Raw genomic sequence first — 12571 nt, 5'->3', positions numbered from 1 at the left:
GTTTCTTTACAGGAAAGCCTAAGCTATTTTGTGATCTAAGCCTGGCCACAATGCTTGTCCTTGAACAGGTCTCAGTAACTAATGATCTTAAGGAAACAAAAGGAATGCAGAAACAAATGACGGCTATCAGGCTGTGAATGAAAAAATGTTGCTGCCACATCAGTAGACAAGGCATGTTGCAGCCGTCAAGCCATCACATTACAGCCACCCCCCCCCCCCATGGCGAGCCCTGAGGGGACTCAGCATAGAACCAGGATGCCTGCCATCAAGCCATCAGTCACTGCAGCCACCCCCAAAGGCGTACCCTGAGGAGACTCAGAATGGGCAAGAACAGAATACTGGCCCTGGGTAGCTGAGGTGCAGATCAAAGGAATGATTTCAGTGAGCCCAGACTCTCGCCTCTTTCCAAACATAGAAAAGCACTAAATTCCTTAACTTGAGATGTCTGGTCTTCTTTAATTAACAGTAACCTTTTGATGTTCCCACTACCTGGTCTTTGCTGCAGAAACTACTATAGATCCTGGCTCCTCCCTGACCTCTTTGGACCAGTTCCTCAGAGCTATCTGAGAGGCTGCATCCCAGGCTTGAAGTCCTCAGGACATCCGTGGAATAAAACATACTTCTCAACTTTTAGGTCGTCCATTTTTTTTTTTTCAGTTGACAGGCAAGAGAAATAACAATTCCAAAAACAACATGTCAGTTGTAGAGACTCCCAGTTCTGTTTCAATGGTAAAGATAAGCCTGAAACTCAACCACCAGATCAACTGGAAGCTAAGGGAGGAGGACGTTGACTTTTTCTGACCCTCATGACTTCAATCGAATAAAGCTTGGACACTGTCACGGCCCAAGCCCCTTCATGAATATGCGTGTACCCTTAACTTAAAACTTCCCCAATTTTGCTGTTCGGACAGATACTGCTTCGGGAAAGAGCCCTGGTCTTCTCCTTACATGCTGCAAGTAATATCAAATCCTTCCTTCTCCCATCCTCGGCTTGATTGTGTATTTTGGCCCAGCACCCACCAAGAGGCAAACCCAGTTTTCGGGTAACAGTAACCCATTTACAAAAGTTTTTGAGGACCGTCCCTGGGGTTAAGAAACTGTGGCCCTCATTTCCATCTTTGATCTGAAGAGGCTCACCTACATCTTCAGGTGGTCCCATTTCTAAAGGTAACTAGTTAAATAGTCTCTTCAGAGTGGAAAGGCAATTCAGACAGAGGCTTACTAGAATGTGCACTTGAATAAAGGAGGATAGAGGGGAGAAGTAATTAAAGTTTAAGTACCTTTTGTAACATTAACCTTGCATCAGCTTTCTACAGGTCTTTCAATGAGGCTGTTTTGGAATTTTGAAAACTTTTGGGGCTGTAACTGAGCAGGGCCCTGTGGGGCTCCTGTGCACAAAGCCTTTCTGTGTCCCCCGTTTCTTTGATTATAGGAAACAGCCTTCATTCAGCCCCCCCCTCCCCCCCCCCTCCCCCCCCCCCCCCCCCCCCCCCCCCCCCCGTGACCTTCCCTGAGTTCCAACAGGCAGCTTCAAGCAGTTGTTAATTAGGGAAGGGAGGGGATGCCGGACAAGAGAGAAACAAATAGTCAAGAGAAACAATAGTGCAGCCTTGGGGCAGGGTCCTGGTTCCCCATCAAGGGATACCCACAACAATATCTTTGAGCTGTTTTGCAGATAACCGCCCCCACCAGGTGGAAGAAGTTAATGGTTAACGATGGTACGCTGCCCGCAAGCACTAGACCCCAGACCAGCTGGAACCAGAAGGTTGGTGGTGGGGCTCCCACTGACCTCACAACCAACCAATCAGAAGAATGTCCACAAGATGATCACGCCCTCTTTGAACCATTAGTATAAAATTTCTCACCACCCTCTCCAAGTTGGGACACAGTTTTGAGGGCATCAGCCCGCTGTGGCCCCCTTTGCCTGGCAAAGCAATAAAGCTATTCTTTTCTACCTCACCAAACCTCTGTCTCCGAGACTGAATTCAGTGCCAGGGTACAGAGGCTAGATTTGGCTCCAGGGCTTCTGCATACCAATTAACATAGGTACAATGTTTCAAGATGAGAGGCTTCTAATATTTTAACAATTTTACAATTCTTTCCAATTCAAAGAATCCTAGAAGCTCGCCCTATAAATAGTCTCTCCTGCTAATCTAATTTTAGAAATTTACCACTCTAGTTTCCAGTTGACTCTGCAGGCGCGGATCCAGGAGACGGGCATCCCCATCTTGGCCATTTCAGGGCAGAATTTTCTTTCATTCCCAACTAATTACTTGCGACATACATAAACCCAGCTGGTATCCCCATAGGTGGCGGTCTGTCCACAAACTGTTTGGACTTTGAGGCACAATTTCCCATTATCAATTTCGTAGCCTAATTCAGATATGAGATAGGATCTGAACAAATTTCGGAGGACAGCGTGGTGGATGGGGGCTGCTTCTGAGTCCAGCTCCCTAAGTAGTTACTTTTGGGTCAGTTTGACTCTCTTTTTTTTTGGCTAAGCCAAATGACTTGCAGGATCTTAGTTCCCCAGCCAGGGATTGAACCCGCACCCTTGACAGTGAAAGCACGTAGTCCTAACCACTGGACTGCCAGGGAATTCCCCAGTGTGACTCTCTTATGTGACTTGGTTTCTTCCTCCAATGGTCTAAAGCTTCTGTGGTCTTTATGTTAGATGTCCCTGGAAGAGCAGTATTTACCTAATGGTTGTAGTGGTGTTTGTCTGTAGGACCCCTATACATCACGAGGATTGGTCCTCAGACACTTCCACTAGGTTCTCAACCACCTGAGAACACCTTGTGCCCAGAAGGAGCAGATGTCTCTTATTCTTCAGAGCTGAATTAATTCAGTTTCTCATTTTATTAGCATAAGTTTTGTTCAGACCATATGTCAACTTTTTTTTTTTTCAATTTAAGCCAAATTTAACAAAAACCCAGCCACCTATGTTTCCCTGGGCCTCCTACCCAAATCCCCCTAGGTCCCAGTCAAGGAAATGCACTCCTACCCCTCAAGACTCCAAGTCTTAAGTAAACGGAGCTGGAATAAAATTTGGGGGATCATCACTTAAAATGCAGATATCAGGAGAACTCACTAGAACACCTGAGGAGTACCGAGAAGCCAGTGGGGCCCATGCTGGTACCAAGTGCCAACTCGGGGTAGACTCCAGGTGTCCTCTGGTGGGTGTCTCTAATATCCTGCCTATGCCATGCAGATGTCAATGAAAAAAATTAATCAGTATTCTATCTAAGAAAGAAATGGAAAATTTTATTTATGTCAATGAAAAAAATTAATCAGTATTCAATCTAAGAAAGAAATGGAAAATTTTATTTATGTCAATGAAAAAAATTAATCAGTATTCAATCTAAGAAAGAAATGGAAAATTTTATTCATGCCAACCTGAGGTCTATAATCTGGGAGACAGTCTTTCAGAAAGTACCAAGGACTGTTCCACCCATTAGAGGTCAAAGCACAGTTGTATTAAGTTTTTGAGACAAAGGTTTCTACAACAAACGATGTATTATTGACAGTTTACACAATCCACATCTACCCGTACAAAGCAAGTAGTGGGTCATCAGGACCCCATAGGAGATTAAGAAGGAAGGTTATCTCCTAAGGAGATCTGGTTCATGCAGCATAATACACACTAAAGACGGAGAGGCCCAAATGGGCAGAGAACATTTTTATGTTTAAATTTTCTTGTCTTGCCATAAAATATGAATTTTGTTTCACCAACACTGATGCTCAGTGAGCACCTACTACACAGAAAGCCCTGCACTGTCTCATGTCCTCCTTATGGAACCGAGGAGATAAGAGCTGTCTGCAACCCCATCTTTCCTGAGGGAAACCGAGGTGCAGTGAGGCCACGTAACTCGTCCATGGCCACCGTTGTTCCGTGGTGGGGCTGGGACTCGGGGCCAGTTCTCTGGGCCCAGGGCCGCCCCTTTCTGCCAAGGAGAGCCCAGCAGATCCATCCTAGCAGGTGGGAAGGGGTCTCTGGCCAGGCCAGGCAGGGGGTCGCGAGCTCCATCTCTCCCTTGTGATCCCACCGAGTGTGTTCACAGTCACAGAGCACTCTGGGCTCTGCAGAGCTCACCCCAGGACCTCCAGCACATTCCGCCAGCGCTAAGGTCTGAAGTGGGCACGGCCAGGGACAGAAAGGAGACCCCGCGTAGAATGACCAGGCCCAACTCCTCCAGCATCGCAGAGCTGAGCCCTGAATGGTTCGTGCCCAGGGAAACCGACTTCCCTCCCAAAGGTGCCTGGGGCGCATCTCCACTGAGGCCCTACTTTGAATTCTCTCGTTTAGTTAAGTGCAGTATGACACCTCCACGTTGCATTGGAAAAGAGAGCTCTGGTTGCACAATTCCCCACGCTGCTGAGCAGACAGGCACAAGAAACCAACCAGAAAATGAGGGTAAAGGCCACACAGTGCCCAAGACCACGAGAGCGCAGAGCTGGTGTCCGCCCGCCCCGCTGAGCTCGCCGCCAGCCTCCCCCCGACGCCCAGGCCTCTGGATGGCCAGATCCTGTTTCTTCCATCTGCTTCATCAGCCAGGAAACAGGAGCCCCCGATTAAGCCGAAGCTCTGGACTTAGAAGTAAAAATAGCCAGTGACTCACGGCTGGCGCTGAGATCGGACAGACCCGGTTTTGTCACTCGGGCCAGGCTGCTCCACGAAGCTGTCATTTCTTCCACGGCTGCCGCAGTTTCCACCACCCAGGGCAGGGCAGTGGTTTGGCAACCCACACGATGGAGGTCCTGCTCTTTCTGAAACGCGTTTAGCCTGGAAAAGAGAGCCCCGAACAAGAAGGTGGTGTTCCGTGAAATACTGGAAAGAGGGTGCGGGCTACTCTGTGTGGACATGACCAGAGCCAAGTTTGAGTCCATAGATGGGAGATCTGTCTACCTAGGCTGAGCGCAAATGGAACAGGCATCCTCACAAGGTTGAGGGCTGAGCTCCCCGTCCCTGGAAGGGTCCAAGCTGAGGCTGAGGGAGATGAAGCAGCAATGCACCGTATCCCCAGCTGGGAGGAGGGGGAATTACATGAGCAGAACTGTCAGTGGTGGTCAGGGGCCTGGCCCCGGGGCTCTGGAAGCCAGTTTGGCATCTCATACAGCCCAGTGTGGGCACCTACCATCCCGGGCTTCGGTCCCTCCTCTTCCTGTAAGAAGGGAAATTGGACAGACACGAGGGATCTCACCAGGCTGGCTGCTTCCGGCTCTGAAACTCAAATCTCTAAGGCCCTCCCGAGAGTGCCGTCTTAGAATTTCACGTCATCAGTAAATAACTACAGTGATGAGAGCCCAAGTCACTGCCGTTGTCATCTTGATCTCCAAATTGCTCCTCAAGTGTGGCCCCCTGACCGCACACCAACCTTCTGGCGCAGGCCCATCACCCCTGCCTGGACCATTGCGGTAGCCCCCTGACTGGGATTCCCTGCAGAACCCATTTTCTGCACGGCGTGCAGAGGGCCCTTTCTAAAACACAGGGGAGAGCAGGTCCCTGCAAGGGGTTCTCCTTTGCACTTTGAGTATATTCAGGCTCCTCTCCACAGCCCCTGCCCTGTGTCTAACCTCATCACACACCATCTACTGGCTAGTTTGCAAAGCTCCAGCCACGCGGGTGTCTGTCTGTCCGTCCATTCCTGAAATAGGCCATGTCTTCCCACCTTGGGGTCTTTCTGGCTGTTTCCTCTGCCCACGCCTCCTCCTATTTCAAATCTTGGCTTAAATATCATCCCTCAAGTCAGACTATATGAACACACTTTGAAAAACAGGTCCTCTCTCCCCGACCCCTGCCCCTGCCCCTGCCCTTCCCCACTGTAAAGCCCTGTAGTACGTGTTGCCGTAGAGGAGGGGTCACGCTCAGTGGTAAAGGTGTCAGAGATCTGGAAAGGAGAAGTAACGGCTGATGTGTTTTTTTGTTTGTTTGTTTTTAATTTATTTTATTTATTGATTTTTGGCTGCATTGGGTCTTTGTTGCTGCGTGAGGGCTTTCTCTAGTTGTGGCGAGCGGGGACTACTCTTTGTTGCCGTGTGTGGGCTTCTCATTGCGGTGGCTCCTCTTATTGCAGAGCATGGACTCTAGGCACGTGGGCTTCAGTAGTTGTGGCTCGTGGGCTCAGTAGTTGTGGCTCACGGGCTCTAGAGCACAGTCTCAGTAGTTGTGGCGCACAGGCTTAGTTGTTCCGTGGCACGTGGGATCTTCCTGGACCAGGGCTCAAACCCATGTCCTCTGCATTGGCAGGCGGATTCTTAACCACTGTGCCACCAGGGAAGCTCGGCTGATGTGTTTTGAGGCTCAATGGGGGGCACCCTGCACCGTGCGGTCCACCCACGGCTTCTCATTAAATCCGTATTGTAAGTCCATGAGGCAGGGGCTCTCTGTGATCTCATGTTACAGGTGAGAAAGAGACAGGCAAGGCTCAGCAAGGCTAAGCAACAAACCCTTGGCCACACAGCAAGTGGTAGAGCCAGGGTTCAAGCCCAGGCAGGCTGGCTGGCTGGCCCCAGAGCCTGTGACCTTCAAGCCCTGCAGTTGCCGAGAACCTGTGTTCTGCTGGGTTCAGCTACGCACACATACTATTGGTTCAGCTACCACAGGTTAACTCACTGGTGCTTCTGGTTGTACCTTCTCATACGAACCACTTCCATGCTTTTTCCAAAGTTCCTGTATTGTTCTTTTAGGAGTTCTAAGAGTATCGTGTATTCTCATTTTGTAGATTAGGATATTTGAGTGACGAGAGGGCATTCTATACTAAACGTCTTAGAGACCAAATTAACCATCAATTAGGGATCTGGACCCACTGCTGTTCAGAGTCCAGTCTGCTGGTCAGCTCACCAGGCCATGGGCATTCTCAGTTCCCAGGGTTGGCTCGAATTGGTGGTTGTGATGCTTAATTTTTTAATGTGAATTAATTTATTTTTTATTGAAGTGTAGTTGATTTCCAATGTTGTGTTAGCTTCAGGTGTACAGCAAAGTGATTCAGTTATACATATACATATTCTTTTCCATTATAGGTTGTTACAAGATATTAAATACAGTTCCCTGTGCTATACAGTAGGTCCTTGTTGTTTATGTTATAGTTAATTTTAAATGTCCATTTAGAGAGTGTTTTCTGGGTGAGGTTAACATTTAAATCTGTGGACTTTGAGTAAACAGATGGGATGAGGCCCACTCGGTTTAGGGAGAGCAATCAGTGGAAGGCCTGAATGGAACAGAAAGTCCAGCCTCATCAAACAAGAGGGAGCTCTCCTGGGTTTCCACGTGGCAGCCTTTGGACTGGAACTGCGGCACTGGCTTTCCTGGATCTCCAGGCTGCAGGCCCACACTGCAGATTTTGGACTTGCCAGCCTCCATATCGTGTGAGCCAATTTCTTGTAATAAATCTCTCTCCCTCTCCCTGTCATTTGTGTATTATATATGTATATAAATACACATATGTGTATATTTACACACATATATATGTGTGTGTACATTTATATACATATATAAATATATGTGTATATTTATATATACGCACACATACTATTGGTTCTGTTTCTCTGGAGAACCCTAATATAGTGGTTAAATATCTCCCCAGAAATCACTAAGTTTCTCCCCTGAGAAAATGGAACTCTCAGCTTAAGAGGAAGATACATGTCTCACTCAGTCCTTTCAACGACCTTATGAGGCACTGAAATGCTGGATTCCTATTTCACAGATGGGAAGATTGAGGCCTAGGGAGGTGACATAAAACGTGCCAGGTCACACAGCAGCTTAGCAGTTGAGACAGAATTAAAACCCCACGCTTTCTAGCTCCAAAGTCCATACCCTTCCCACTGTCCTGGTCACGTATCCCACACCCCCTTCACACCATCCCACACACTCCGGCAGCCACATTTGTGGGGAGAACCCCACAATCACTTGGCCTCCTGGCCTGAGTTCCCCGGCCTCCATCAAGGACAACTCCCTCGCCAGTCTTCCACGCACGAGCGTGTGGAATGAGCGCTAAAGTAGTTATGTGCTGGCTTGAAATCTAAAGCTAGAAGGGCCTTGCCTGGCCTAAGCAGAAGTCCCCCTGCTGCTCTGCTCCTGAGGATAAGGTCCAGAGACAGACACTCCTCCGATCCCAGCATGGTGCCTGCTTTCCCTGAGTCTCGCGGGCCAGGCCCCTCTCAGCTCTCAGGGAATGTGACAAATCAGACTTCACCTTGGTTTTTGCACTTAACATCTTTCCACAGCAGTGCACGTGGTCCAGCTAACAGCTGCATTACATGCCACCATATAGCTATACTGTAATTTTTTTTTTTTTTTTTTTTTGCTGTACGCGGGCCTCTCACTGTTGTGGCCTCTCCCGTTGCGGAGCACAGGCTCCGGACGCGCAGGCTCAGCGGCCATGGCTCACAGGCCCAGCCGCTCCGCGGCATGTGGGATCTTCCCGGACCGGGGCACAAACCCGTGTCCCCTGCATCGGCAGGCGGACTCTCAACCACTGCGCCACCAGGGAAGACCAGCTATACTGTAATTTAATTAATCTCCTTTTGGTAGACACTTGGATGATTTTCAGCCCTGTTTTCCATTTCAAGATAGTGCAACAAACCTTTGTGCGTATATCTTTGTGTAGTTGTGAGGCACGGCGGATGTTACATTTGTTGCTAATGTAGAGAAATGTCATTAAGACTGTATTTTTTTGGTTCAAAAATTTAAAAACCTTTTTGAGGTTACTGTCTTCCAACGCATTCTACCTTTGACTACACTGAATATAAATACCTTCTAAATCTAGCTTATATGTGTGTGAAACACTCCCGGAGCGTTCTGCCAGCATGACTTGGATTTATAGAACTCTTTGGAACAACAAAAAAGCGTTGAATTACCTAGAAAGTAATAAACATGAAAAATGTATCGTAATATATAATACACTACTTCCATAACAACGGGATTAAAAATCCTTTTTTTAAAAATGCATGAAATTAGTTAATAAATGTGACAGTGGAGCGAAGGCCTAGCAATATCGCCCTCTAGTGGCTCGTTGGAGTACTCGTTCCATCAGGAATCGAAATTCATCACTTCCGCAACCACATTCAGGAGGCGGGAGGCCACTGTGCGGCGCTGGCTTTGGGGGAGGCTCCAGTAACACAGTGTCTCCTCATTCCTGTAACTGCTGGGTTAGCAGCAGTGACACTGGACCTGGGGGGCAAAGTTTTCTTCAAGATCCACCCTCTTCTTGAGTAGCTGAATATGGAGGTTCCTTACGAAACCAATGAGCTCAAAGAACTTTAACTGCCCGTCACTGGTGTATCTTCAGATTTCACAACTCCTACGAGTTCTCAGTGCTGACTGCCCGTTGAATCTCTCGGGTTTTTACAATGCACATGCCCGGCTGGGTGTCTCCCTCACCTTTAGAAGGTGATTCCGGGGTCACAAGCCTAGACTTGAGTTGGTTTTATTTTGTTTTGTCTGTAAAGCCCTGCTGGCGATGTGGAGCAGGGCCAGGCTGGGAAGCACGGGTGCTGCCAGCTCCGTGTACTTGGTGGGCAGCAGGACATGGGGACAGAAGAGGGAAGGAGGGCCTGGAGGGCCAACACCCAGCACTGCACTCCTCCCAAGCAGGCGCTTCTCAGACCTGCCAAGGGCGCCGACCAAAGGCAGAGAGACCTGGAGTTATTACAAAGACTTGCTATTACACTTGAAATGCCTTTCCAGGTAACCTATGACAGAAGGCGACACAAGTCATTTGGGGTGTTAAGAAAAGAGGCTGGAGTGTGGACCCCGGACAATCATCACTAAGCATTTGTTCTTAAAACAGCTTTTTTTTTTTTTTTTTTTTTGCCCCACCATGCAGCACGTGCGGGATCTTAGTTCCCCAACCTGGGATCGAACCTGTGGCCCCTGCTATGGAAGCGCGGACTCTTAACCACTGGACCGCCAGAGAAGTTACGCAAACAGCTTCTTAACTGAGGCCATACTTCTTACAGTGTCTCTCAGAGCCTAAACCAGAGGGAAAGTATAGGACTTGTGTAAGGGATCCAGGCCAGTGAGTTCTTTTCTCTGCATGCTGACAGTTTGTGCTGACGAGGGCAGGACTCAGGCGCAAACTGAAGAAAACAGCCACCGCCTCTCGCGATTTAGCTGTTAAAGCCACAGTAGATCTTGCTTAAAAGCAGGAAGTGGGGGCTTCCCTGGTGGCGCAGTGGTTGAGAGTCCGCCTGCCGATGCAGGGGACACGGGTTCGTGCCCCGGTCCGGGAAGATCCCACATGCCACAGAGCGGCTGGCCCGTGAGCCATGGCCGCTGAGCCTGCGCGTCCGGAGCCTGTGCTCCGCAGCGGGCGAGGCCACAACAGTGAGAGGCGCGTGTACCGCAAAAAAAAAAAAAAGAAAGCAGGAAGTGGAAGGAAACAGCTGGGTGATGTATGGCTCGGCCTTTGATCTGGGATGCGAGCTGCACCAGATTCACAACTCAGAACGATTTCACTCCTGCTGGAATATGACAAGGCGCCTTCCCGACCTCAATGATAATCACAGCAACGGTCAACTTCAGCCTGGCCACCCAACCAGCACCCCCGGAGACGCGCACAGGCAGGTGTCGGGCCGACTCCCAGCGGTGCGCGTGAGGGGACAGGGAGGCCGAGTAGCTGGTGGGGCTCCACACCAGCAGGGGCTGCAGGCTGTCCTCGCCCCCATCACCCAGGGAACCCCCAGACACCCAACCCAACCCCCAGAGTGCATCAGAGACGAGTAGAGAAGGACTCCTTGCCTCTGGGAAATCCTAGAACACCTGACCTGCTTCCTTCCTTCCTCGTCCTCTCCCTTGTTCTGTTTCCGCCTTCCCGAGAGGTCCTCCCACTTAAGTTGTCAGCCACTCTCCACCCAGCTCTCCTAACACCCCTCACCTTTCTTTTTTCCATAGTCATCTTCTAATATATATTTACTAGCTTTATTGTTCGTCTCCCCCAGTCAGAACGTGAGCTGCAGGAGGGCAGAGCTTCGTCTGTTTCGTGCCCTGATGTATCCACCGGTACCTAGAAGGTGTCAGATAAGCATTTCTTGAATGAACAGATGAACAAACAAATGAACACGGGGACGCGTGGATTACTTCCGCAATCCTCTCCCGCTACCATCTGCTGAATGATGCTCCCGTTCGTGTCTGGCCGCCAGGGTCTGAAGCCAGTGTCCAAGGCCACTTTGGCCAAGCCTGACATAGACATGGACCCCTCAGGGGAGGCGGGGCTGAGTGGCAGCAGAGGCTCCGAGCCAAGGCAGCCCTACCGCCAGGCAGATCCAGTGGGGACAGTGCCCTCCAGTGGCCACAGGAGTTCATGTGAGCACAGGTGCCTCTTGCCTCCCTAAGCAAGGATCTGGTTTACCCTCCAGCCCTTTAATTCTGTTTCTCATTTCCGCCCCCCTGCCTTTTCTCTGACCCCTCTCCCCTGCCAAAGGAGGCAGTTTTCAGAGCTGTGAAGAAACTTCCTCAGATGAAGCAATTTGTCCCTCAGAGACAGAGAGAGAGACACACACACACACAACCGGGTGAGAGGGAGCTGAGACTGAAATACAGCAAAATAGAAATACAGCAAAATAGCCCGAAAGGGAAGATGCAGGAGTACTGGGAGATCCCACCCCGTCTCCTCAAGGACTCACGGCCTACTTAAAAGGACACCAGCAATATTTTGGTAAGAAGGGTCGACACCGGCAATATTTTGGTAAGAAGGGTCGACACCGGCAATATTTTGGTAAGAAGGGTCGACACCGGCAATATTTTGGTAAGAAGGGTCAACAGCACTGTTAAAATGCAGAAGTGAGTGCTCTCGGCAAGGACGACAGACGGGGCTGCAGGGGACAAAAACGGGCCCAAGGACTGGCTGCGACTCACCCTCCTGCTGGCCCTTCTGCCTCTCTCTACCGGGGGGCCCTTGCCCTGGTGGACAGCCTGCTTGGGGACGCCCCTCTGCCCACGGCTGCAGCCTGGCCCGTGACGAGCCTTCACGTCTGCCGCCGGCGGCCCTGCCAGCTCTCCTCTCGCCAGTGTGCAGGCCAGGGCAGGGCGGCCCTCCCTAGCTGCCGGACCCCATCAAGTTCTCCCCGAGCCCTCCCGCGTCTCCTCACCTGGCAGCAGGATTCAGACACGAGCCCCACCCAACTACAGATGCAGGATGGCCCTGAGCGGGCATACTGCCCATCCGGCGGGGCGGGCAAGGTTCCTGTCGCAGAAGGCTTCCCTCCCCCAGTCACTACCCAGATGGAAGCAGGTGGCCTTAGACGAGGACCGGGAGGTGACACCGCCTGGGCTTTTATTGCCGAGTCTGTAATTTACAGTCGAGGAGACAGCTGACAAACAGGCAATGGTGCCTATCAACGTGCACTTCCGCTGAAGGGGCGCCGGCCCCCTCCCACCCATTCCCGTCGCCCCTCCACTGGGGGTGGCCGGGGAGCCAGCCGGTTCACAGGGACAAGGGACCCATGACGACTCCTGTTTGCACGGGGATCAACCCCTACAAAACACACCGTGCTCCAGCCGCAGGCAATGTAAAAAGACCTTTTTCCTCTGAAGAGCTGACAGCATCTCACATATTATCCTTTCAGTTTGGCA

Source organism: Stenella coeruleoalba (assembly GCF_951394435.1).
Source record: "Stenella coeruleoalba genome assembly, chromosome: 5".
Classification (NCBI taxonomy): domain Eukaryota; kingdom Metazoa; phylum Chordata; class Mammalia; order Artiodactyla; family Delphinidae; genus Stenella; species Stenella coeruleoalba.
Note: the sequence above shows the minus strand (reverse complement) of the source record.